This window comes from Lingula anatina, chromosome 10 (genome assembly GCF_051362555.1).
Source record: "Lingula anatina isolate TDL-2025a chromosome 10, LinAna3.0, whole genome shotgun sequence".
Taxonomy (NCBI): domain Eukaryota; kingdom Metazoa; phylum Brachiopoda; class Lingulata; order Lingulida; family Lingulidae; genus Lingula; species Lingula anatina.
Genome location: NC_141776.1, coordinates 16,001,084 through 16,012,304, shown reverse-complemented (window position 1 = coordinate 16,012,304; position 11,221 = coordinate 16,001,084). Strand labels below are relative to the sequence as shown.

Here is an 11,221-nt window from a genome sequence, read left to right as displayed (position 1 = left end):
CATTGCCTTCAACTTCAACACAATTTAGGAGTTTAACAACTGGCTTTACAACCTTCAATCCATTTATGACAGTTGGTTCCTTTATGTTCCTAAAGGGTAAGTGCATCTTCCAATGTGCTCAGTTTCAGTTCTTTTTTCATTTCCCTTAGAAGTTTTTCAGATAAAGATAAAACCAAACCAAACAGATAAAATCCTCTGTGGTTAGAGACTCTGACGTCCCTTGAAATCAAGAAACCCTTCACCCTTATGATTATTTTAGCTCATTTATGCTAGAACCATGGTCTGGTTTAGATACTTGATAGTAAAGCAAATAAGCTAAAAAAAACTTCTCATGGTCTAGTATGTCATTTGAATGTATTGTAGAATAACTGTTAAAGCGCCTTTATTGTACAATTTAAGGCGACAATCCGTACTGGACCCCAAGTGGTGAAAAGGAATCCGACCTGCAAAAGTTGAAGGACGCTATGGTCTATGAAATCGTACTTGGAGTTGTCATAGGAACTGTTTTGGTGGGAAACATCGCCCTCTATGTAGCATACTTCAAACAAGTGGCGTATGAAAAAGGTGAAATCGAAAGAATCAAAAGGAAATTGGAAGGGATGTTGCCTTAGGATGACATTTTATTCATTTTAGAAGTTCGATAGTATATGATTACCGAAGCTTTCATATCTTAAGCCTGATAGGTGAAAGGTGCATGTAAACGACGCTATGTCACTGGTTCAAGACAATTACATACCGGTGTGACAGGAATGGCAGATCGCTAGGAACAGTAGTCCGTTCCCCATTACTTTATAATGTGAAATTCTGCCCATACACTTACCCCTATACTTCAGCTAACCTAACATGTACTAATCATAGGGGACCCTGGATTTCCATTCCTAGGACTACCGTTCCTTTTACACCGGTACGAAGAGTTAAGGTACTGACGACGAAAATTGATTATGGATACAGATATATTAAATCCAAACACTATAGGCAAAATACACAAAAAGTATCTTTCTCTAGGAGTTGCCAAAGGCCGCATGGTCACAAAGTATTTATTTGTCCACCTGAAATGTGTCAAGTTGTGTCTGTCTCTGTGTCACGGGGTTACGTACGTCGGTGCCACTTGAATGGCCAAGGTTCATTAATATCACTTGGAACTCATTTAACCAGGGATCAGTTTCTGTTTGGTAGCACAGTAGCTTTTATCATATAAATAGTCAGTATATATAAAACCACTTTGTTGTTTAAACGACGCCTTTACGTAGTAGTGGTAGTAGTAGTACCTGTAGTTTCTTTTTTTTAGAAAACTAACAGGAGTATTTCATAAAAACACGCTGTTTTATATTATAATTTTCACAAAGTATGAGATTATGAATAAACAGTGAGAGGACAAGTGAGAGGCAGAAGACAAACAAATATGCTGAAGGGAGCACTTTGTGAGATAAAAAGGGTCAATTTAATAAAAAGTGCAGATTTTCTTTCGTAAATCAGCATCTTCGCGTACTCCCCTGACTTCATTTATAACCGCTGGTGAGCTTTATATTTGATGTGAATTTTTAAAATTCGTTCACAAATACTATATGTAGTACCTGAAACCAAGCTGTTTTTAATCTCGAAGCAGAGATCCCCTAACTGACGAAATGAGCATTTATAAAGATATCGATAGATATTGAATGAGCTACGGTGTTTAATTGCTTTCAGCGAGAGCCCCTATGGTGTTGGAGCTATCTACGAACGACAATTATTTAATTGGTATTACAGAATGAAATTTATTTAGACAGCGAAAAAAAACCAATATCTCTTCTTCGCCTAAATAAATTTTTAAAAACTGAGGGTGTTGTTTTCGAAATGTTACGGAATACTTTCAAAGACACTTTACATTTTTTTCACAACATGCACAAATGTACGGAAATTACTACATGTAACTGCAATACAATTGATAAAAAACGTTAAAGAAACGTATTTTGACTTCAAAATAGATACCAAAAATACATAATTTTGAAGGATATTTTCAAACGTAAAGAAAGAAGGAAAACATAAATTGTCCATGGTTTATTTCTGTGACGGAACGAAGACTTTTTACAAAAAAAAAGTTATTAAGAGAATGGAGGCTTAATAAAATCAAACTCCTCTGGCATTTTTCGTTCTTGGCAAAACGAAAGGCAACACTTAACCAGCTGTGAAGGTAATGGAATGTTATCTCTAGCTACTTGTATGCCGTGGAAATAACATAATAACGATGTTTCAGACAATGTAAACAAAATATTTTGCGGTGTGTTTACATTATAAATGACACTATTGTCGAGAGACCACGTTGTTGCATTTAAACGCATCTCTCACACCGTTGAAAAGTTAGGCGGAGGCCACGTGAACCAGTGAAATTTGAAGTAGGACATAGCTTTCCAAAACCGACTCATGGGAACGGGTGGTCCACCTGACTGAAGGAAACAGCTGAAACCGTTGGACCACAGGGAAATGGAGACATTTATTACATTACATTTGACTTATAAAAGTCACGCATAAAGATACGTGTTTTAATGAATGTGTATTTCGTGTATTTTGGTACTAGATTTCCATCTGTAATAATATCTGATCGAGGCAGAGAATTCTACAGTAGGTTACATGGAAGAAATCAGCAGTAAAACCAAGAGTGAGAGGAGAGCGACAAGGCCTTATCACCCACGGTCTAATAGACAAACTGGTGCGTAAACTTTCGGAGAACAGTTCATATTGCTAATGGCCAATATGCAAAACTAGGTAACCATTCTACATTTGTACATCTCTCCTGATTTACAACTTGGCTTTAACTTGATGCTGCTTTCGGATATCACTGACAATTAGACAGGGCGGTATGAATGATTGATAGCAAAATTTCTGTGCACTGAAATATGAATTGTTCTTTTACTGTAACCATCTGATTACCATATTAGCCGAAATACCGCCACATAAATTGGTACACTGAATGGACAGTTCAATTATACAGAATATAACAGAAATGTTTAACCAAACCATCCAGTATATGATTGCTAAATCTAGTTCGGACCCACAAGAGTGGACCCAGGTCCTTCATGTAGCAAGATGAATATTTTTTTACAACACTTCCCAGCAAGAAATCACCTCACACTATTTTTTTTTTTTGCATGTAAGTAAACGAGTAAGCAGACACCGTTTTATAGAAACAACACGTATACTGTTTATACTCTCTCTCTCTCTCTCTCTCTCTCTCTCTCTCTCTCTCTCTCTCTCGTATGTTTACATGTACATGTGTAAATGTTTTTTTTTTTTTTTTTTTTTTTTGAATGAATGAATGAATGAAGCGACACTCATCACTCTAAGCGTTAAAAGAGCTAGAGCTCATTGGTAGCATTTCGGCTTTCCAAACCACACGGAAAACGAATTATGACAAATTTCGTTCAAATGAGGAATTATTTTTATTTTTTACTTCCCTTTAATGCAAAAAACCACATTTAATTTATATTGATAAAATGCTGCTTTATAATGAAATGCTTAATAAGTTGAAAAACATTACTAGGCAATATATCTTTAAATATCCTTTTTTAGAAGTTGATATTTTATTTTGGACAAAATTTAATATTGATTATAAATTAACTGATGGAAAAAGACAGATGTTAGAAGTCCCTGTCAATTCTATGAATTCGAAATTATACAATACCAATGCTAAATAAACGAATGAAATTGATATTCATTGTTAGTAAATGCCTGGCGGTTTGACATCTTTGTCTTTTTATGTAATATGCTACTAGGGTTCACAACCACCTATATTCATACATTAATGAGTGGGACTCTTGGTTTCAACCTGAACTCTCTGTTTTGAAAATGAGAGTCCCAGGATTCTAAGTTCCAAGTCTACTGTCCGCCGTGTTTTTTATTTACTTCGTTGCATGTATGATCACAGACATACCGTGTATGAAGGTTGATGAAAAGAGCCGGGTTCTAATCACTCGCTACCGGAAATCTCTAATGCATACAAAAAAAACACACTTGGGGATCAACAAGACGGCGGTGATCTCCAACTCACGAACTCCTGTTGACGTGGATTACTCGAAATAATAAACTAATTATTCCAATTAGCGTGACGGTTACAACGGCATGCCTTACCGTGACTCTAAGTATTATTGTTTGCCAGCGCTCAATGCACGCTACTCAAGTGTATATCTCAAGACTTATGCAAGGCCACCGACGTGTTTCGGTAATTTCTTGCTCAGCGGCTAGAAATCGTATTTTTCCAAGACGAGTGGGAGATGTATAAATGACCAGCAAACGCTGAACTGCGTCACTGCAACGAGTGCACAAAGATTCCGAATTAAAAAACATGATGATCATCCGCCTTTCTTTATACGCGCTGATATTTATTCAGCTTGCCCATGAAAATGGTCAACTTGCCGCGTTAGCCCAGAAGTCGCCCAACGTTGAGATTTGGACGCTTGCGGAATTGACGAGGGACCCAGAACATCTTGGAGATGGAGTGCGAGAGATAACCACTAAAAAGGCGCCCATTACTGAGGGTAGAATTCAAGAGGGAACCACACAGAAGTCGTCTCCCACTACTGAGGGGGGAATCGACGCGCACGTTACACAAGAGAAACCAACCACTAATGGTGGAATGCACAATGAAGTCACACAAGAGCCCCCCAGCCAAAAGGATACATTTCGAGAACTATCCGAGAACGCCAGTGAAACCCCTCTTTTCGCAGACGCGACTCTGACGCCGTATAGATGGCTCTGTGCAAGGGAAGGTAAATCCAGCATCCAGGTCCACTGCTACTGCGATCCTGTGTGTGTCCTGTATGATGACTGCTGTTTTGGGGTGACAGAGAATGCGACTGTTTGCGCTTCCTCTGTCAGATTAAGAAGAACACACGACACAATGCAATCTGCAACGGTTCCTGGAACCAACGCAACAGATTCTCATAGTGACAACACCACCTCGACTCCATCCCCTGACAAAACATTTTCTTTGATACGGGGGAAAAAACAAGTAGACCATGTGTCTATTTCTCTGGCACATAAAAGCTCCTGTAGAAGAAGTCCAACATTATATCGAAGAAACCGGCAAACCACATCACCCTATGCGGATCATTTTGGACTAAGTTTTTGGATGGTGGACCAGTGTCCGACGTCTTGGCTGGAAGAGGAAAGTCGTATCAAGTGCACTGATATATCAAATACTAGCCTCACAGAAGACGCGCTATTGTACCAGCCAGTCACCGACCCAGATACAATGATTACCTTCAGAAACAAGTACTGTGCAACCTGTAATGGTATCAAGGACAGCGTGGAATCGTGGGAACTCGTCGTCTATTCCACTAACTACGTACCATTTGACTTCTTTGCAAATTGCAGCTCCTCGGATTGCGTGTTAAAAAAAATAAGCGATAGCGGAAGTAATGTTATTTTCGAGCCAAAACCGGAATGGAATTTAAGAACATGCTTCAGGGAAGTTGGGGACGTCTTCGGTCCTTGCAAGTTCAGTTTTATCAATGGAAGCGTGCGTCGTGTACCTCGTCCACTCCCCCTGCACTCAGCTTTACGAGATGCCTGTATGGCGTACAACAACCCCGTTGTCCTTGGCGGTGTTGCTTACACTTACAAGAACTTCCACTGCATGGTGTGTTATCTGGGTGATTTTCTACTCTGCGAAGGTGAGTAGTACGTTTAAATATATAAGAAACGTCATATGTAAAAAAAAATTAGAACCGTACATTATTGGCGTGAATAATTTTCATTAAGCTTACTTGCCTCCCTCGTAATCTCGGCGCGCGAAATTGTGGAACCTTAGAAATAAAATACGCTTGATGAGGATGACATTTTTGTTTTCCTGAGGCGTAGGTTTTGCATATGTTGTCTAGATAAATGGTGTAATTCAATTTCGCCAATAATATCACAAAAATGGCTAATTGTATTTGATATTGCTAAGATTCATTTTTTGTTGTGCGATATCTTTTGAATCAATTTATTTTTGTGGAAATTACATACATACCTGAAGGTAGGGGAAATTTCTACAGGCTAAGTTTTCATTTATAATCAGGAAAAAGCAACCATTGATTGTATGTTGACCGAAACCTGACATGAATCACTGAGAAAATTGCATTTTTTTGTGGAGACATGAAGAAAGTCATTACCACTCCCATATTACCCTCTACCAGGGCCGCAGGACATTTTTGGCTGAAGCGACATCAGACCAAAATGACTGTCTACTTATCTAGAGACATATCTGTGAATATCTGTGGAAAATCAATCTGTCGCCCTGGTGGTGGATACTCCGATATATAGTATACGAGCTTTTGCAACTTGGGATTAAGCGTAGGGGAGACCGGGGCTAGTTGGCCCAGTTAGACACTTTTGGCCTTGGTAGAGCCAAATAGGAATGAGTTAGAGTAACAAAACAAAGTAAACCCCATGAACTAAGCTACGTATGCAACGTCATTATTTTTTTTAATATAATGCCAGATGGCTCACAATTTGACAAAAAACGCAGCTGACTTCAGGGGGGGGCCCAGGGTGGGGGCAAGTTGGCCCCCTATACAAAAATGAAGTAAGTATCCCATGTAAACGCCTTGAAATACATTTTTATACATTTCTAATTTTTTTAATTGACTTTAATGAATAAATAGTTCAAATTAGGCAGGTATATTGAGGTTTCCGTACGTCACGTTGTGTGTGTGTGTGTGGGGGGGGGGGGGGGGCTATGTGTTGCAAGAACCAAAATACCTATCAATAAAATTTGTTTTGCTTTAATTAGGAATAAATTTATAATGGTATAAAGCAGGCTTTTAATGAACGAAAACGAATAATAAATTTTCGTTTTAAAAGAAAGTAACAAATTCAGTTTTAAACCGTTGAGTTTGTTTCAGCAAACAAACTTGCTCGCAAAGGTTTGTGGGTGATGTGAGGGTCCAACTTGCCGCTAGTCAAGGGGGCCAACTAGCCCCGGGTGCGCCCTTTTTATTTTAAAGGATGGAAGCCTTTATGGTGCTAGAATGAAACTAGAAACAATGAGCTTCGGTTTGATGCCCTTTACATATATTATATTCGATCAAAAGCCCATGAAAATAAAATTTTTAATCTCTTAAACAAAATTACTTTTAGGTGCAAAAATCGTTTATTTCGACTCACAGCTTAAGTAAAACTTTTTAACGTCCGACACTTCCTTAGCATTGTAGGCTACGGTCACTTTACAAGAGTATGTGGCCAATTTTTTACCTCGTAGTTACTTTTTCATAAATTGACAGGGGGGGACTTACCCCGGGTTCCAACTAGCCCCGGTCTCCCCTAATGTATTACACTTGTTTTGTATAAAAACAGTCAGTGTTAGGCTCGAGGATCTGTTAAGTTACACTTAAACGAGCGTGGATTCAAAGTGACGTACATAAAAAACTTTTAATAATTTCTCATACGACAAAAATAAAATCGACATGGTAAGGGATAAATCGACTCAATCACTCCAAAAAGCACGAAACGATGGCCTTTGGCATGCATCTGTATTGGTTATATTATTTGAAAACTTACGGTGGCATTTGGTTAGGTTTTGTGGCAAAAACATTGACGTAAAATGCGCCTGTAAATATGACCATATCTTAGGTCACAATTGGCAGATTTAAAAAAATCAGCTTTAATGTCTCAAAATCCTTTTCGAGCTGCTAGGGGGTAATTAACTGATTAAATAGCTACTCAAGGCGTGTCAGACAAGATGATTACACTGAATCAACGAGAATACCCCCCCCCCTGCACTGGCTCGATTCAGATGGTACGATATTTGAATCTAAACGCGGTTCTAAAGCACATAAATCTAGTTGTGTGAACTTCAACTACTAGGCCGATTGAACAATTAACACTTAGCTGTCCTTGTTTGCCAAGCTTACATGCCCACTAATTAATTCACTAAATTAAATGTTATATTCAGATCAGAATTTCACACCGCCACCGAAAAGACAATTCGGTCTTTCTTTCCGCGCCCTATTGTACCTGGGAGACCAAGACGGGAAACAGAGTGATGACGTCATGACTAGGGTGAGAAAAAGAACAGCAATAACCATAAATAATGAGGACGATGATGAAAATTGCATTTAGATAAAAGATTGTAAATTATTACTTTATTAATTCTTTCCCGTATTTGTCATGTTAATATTCTGATGTAATTATTGTCAGATTTTTTTCTCGACTTTATGGATGTTATAACTGCTGCCCTGAACCGTGTGGCGTAAAACCATGCATGTACACACACTGAACAATAGAAGTGTCACCCCTACTGAACCAATACTTTGGGGGAGATAAATGACTGTGGAATGATATGCTTCTGGTATCATTTTATTAACATCAAATTTCACAGAAGAAACGGTTCTGACTTAACAATTCAACTGTATCGATATTCTGACATTGCTTGTATTCAGCCTCTTCAGGTTAATAACTTTGATCACTCTGATTCAAGGGGTTACCCTTCTATTGTCCAGTGTGAGTGTATACAATGTACATCTCCACACGTGTCATTTTCCAGCCTGTAGATCAACAGATAGTGTGCCCCCCTGGTTTTGTTCCGGATGCCCAGGACTGCCGCCCCCTTATGTATAATTTCACTGTAGTACGGTCGATCGTTTCCTTGCATTTTGAACCGTGTGGCTGGGTTCCAACGCCCAGGGATGGCTGTGGAGATATCGTACGAGATGGTCGATTGGTAGCTGTAGTAAGAGCTGCGCAGGCACGTATTCTTATCTGTCAGAAACACGGCGCAGACAACACGTCCATCACCTTTGTCCTTGAAATAATGGTCACTCTTCGAGTGGGACTAGCCGACTACGAGGAAGGTCGCAACATTTTCGACCAAGTACAAGCATGGATGGAAAATGCTCTGCAAAACGCGCAGTTGGAGAATTCCGGACGGCCAGTGGGTATACGCTCAGGATCCTTCTCTGCCTGCAGGAAGAACCCCACGAACCACAGCTCCGTGACGCCATTTCATGGAGCGTCCACGCTCTCAACTCCGAGGCAGAGCCGAGGAAGTTTACCTGTTGGTAATGTTAGAGTTTGGGTGTTAATGGCGCTGGTGGCAGCGGTGTGGGATATCTAACTATGGGTTAGATCATATACATGTAAGAATGATATAGGATTGGGCACTACCTTGACTAATTAATCCATAGATGGATATCTAAGGTTTTTCATTGTTGTTTTGTAATTTATCGTTTTTAATTATAATCAAGTTTTAAAAACACTTACATTTTTACTATTCAGCAAAATTATTCTGAAATAGTTATATGGACGTCATGACCCCCGCTAACAAGATTCCGTTTTTGACCTTGGTTTGTTTGCAAGTTAACAGCCTAACTCAAAGTTATGGGCCCATTTTGGTGAACTTTTTAGGATAAGCCAGAAATGGACCCGCTTGGAAGCGATTACATTTTGGTGGCTGTCTTGACGGAGTCTTGCACTCGCCGAGTGCCTTTTAGTTTGGTTTATCAACACACTGTTTAGTATTCTGTCTTCAGATAGAGGCCATTCAGAATGAGAAGAGCCGAGTACTAGCTAGGGCAAGACCTAAATATCGCGGACCTAAATGTACATGAAAGGAAGACCGCTTAATCCTGTAATGGTCTCTCCGCCTCTCACACGCCTCCCCACGCGTTGTCCCTCGACCGGTTGAATTGACCCGAGATTTAATTAATGTGACCCTGCAGGGACGTCTTGCTGGACAGGGGCCGTATTCTCAAAAGTTTGTAACTTACAAACCTTCGAGAATACCAACTTCCGTGAACGATCGGACTTACGTGAAAAGTTACAAGAATTTGTAAGTTACAACCTTTCGAAAATACGGCCCCAGCAGGAAAGTATATTGAATTAGTCAGAGACATATCTGTGAATTTCTAGTGAAAAGTCAATCTGTGGTCCTGGTAGTGGGTAAAGGATTAGTAATGATTCTCTTTTTGATTCATTTGATTCACTGTTAAAACAGTCACAGGTCTTGAGATGCATGCCTGGTAACATTCATAGTAAATTGATCTATTATGATAAGAGATTACTTGATATTATCATCAATCAGTGGCGGATTTAGGGGGGCAGGGGGGTCCTTCCTCCCCCCCCCTGTCAATTCCTGAAAAAAATCACATCAATGGTCCTGTCATAGTGGTGATTTCACGGCCAAACTACATTTTAGAAACTTCAACATTTAAATCAAATTAAATCAACATTTGGTAAAGATCATTTAAATGTCTCCGTTATAATGATATTACATGAATCTGTTAATGCATTTTATTCATTGGAAAGAACTGTAACCAAGTTTTAAAAGGATGATTTTTTTGTTTGTTTGTTTTGTTTTAAAAGAATTGAATAACTTTATTTATGGCTTCATCTCCTAGTTTAAGTTTAATTCAGCCTCAGTTCAATTATGTTAAAGGTCTCTAGTAATGTCTTAATTCTATTTATTGGCTTCAATATCTCTGACTTGTTTTAGGAATCACTGTAATGTATTTTGTGTGTATTAGTATATAAGGAGAAGAACTTTGTATTTTAATCGGAGATCAGAGATCAGAGCTCAGAGTAAGTGTGGTCAGTGAAACCGATAACTGGATTGTCCCTGTTGTCTTAGGAGACTCCAGATCTCTCAGCCAGAGAAATAAAAGTAGAGTTCAGTCAGTTTGTAGTTGATCTCTGGAAAAACATCACAGCTGTTGTGTCACCTGCTGGAGAAGTAACTCGGACCAAGGTGGCCCCTGTGATAGTCCCCTCGTGAAATTAGAACTTGACAAGCTGAATCATAGTTCTAAACCGTACCAAATGGCAACGTTCGCCCTCTAAAATACCAAGAATTTTCGGGGTCTTTCAGCGAGCCCGAACCCCACGTCAAAGGTAGGGGGGTAGGGTCGACTTTGCATCCGCAGATCCCCCCTACAAATAATCCTGGATCCGCCCTGATCAATTTAATAAATAAAAAATTGGACGTTCTGTTGGTGTAAAGGGTGACAGTTTGCAAAAGGCGAGGTTGCATGTTATTCACTATTTCAGAAACTGACCAATTTATATGGATTATATAATTATAAGTAAATTGAGCATTGAGTCATGAATTATTTTACGTTCGGTGTATAGTAAATTTCAAGTTATGTAGCTAATTTCAGGATTTTAACTAAATTGAGTGCTAGCATAAATAACTATAATAGGAGAAGAGCGTGATATGATTGCATACAATGTTTTAAAGGATTTATTGTTTGTTAATGTTAAAGCCTAGATT

At 39.0% G+C, this 11,221-nt stretch overlaps 1 long non-coding RNA gene across 1 annotated transcript; it reads left to right on the top strand.

Annotated features, from left to right (window-relative positions):
• Positions 1-13: 13 nt before the first annotated feature.
• On the top strand, positions 14-1,221 carry LOC147759681 (uncharacterized). Its single transcript, XR_015331527.1, has 2 exons — positions 14-96; positions 400-1,221. It is a non-coding gene; the product is annotated as an uncharacterized LOC147759681 (long non-coding RNA).
• Positions 1,222-11,221: the final 10,000 nt, after the last annotated feature.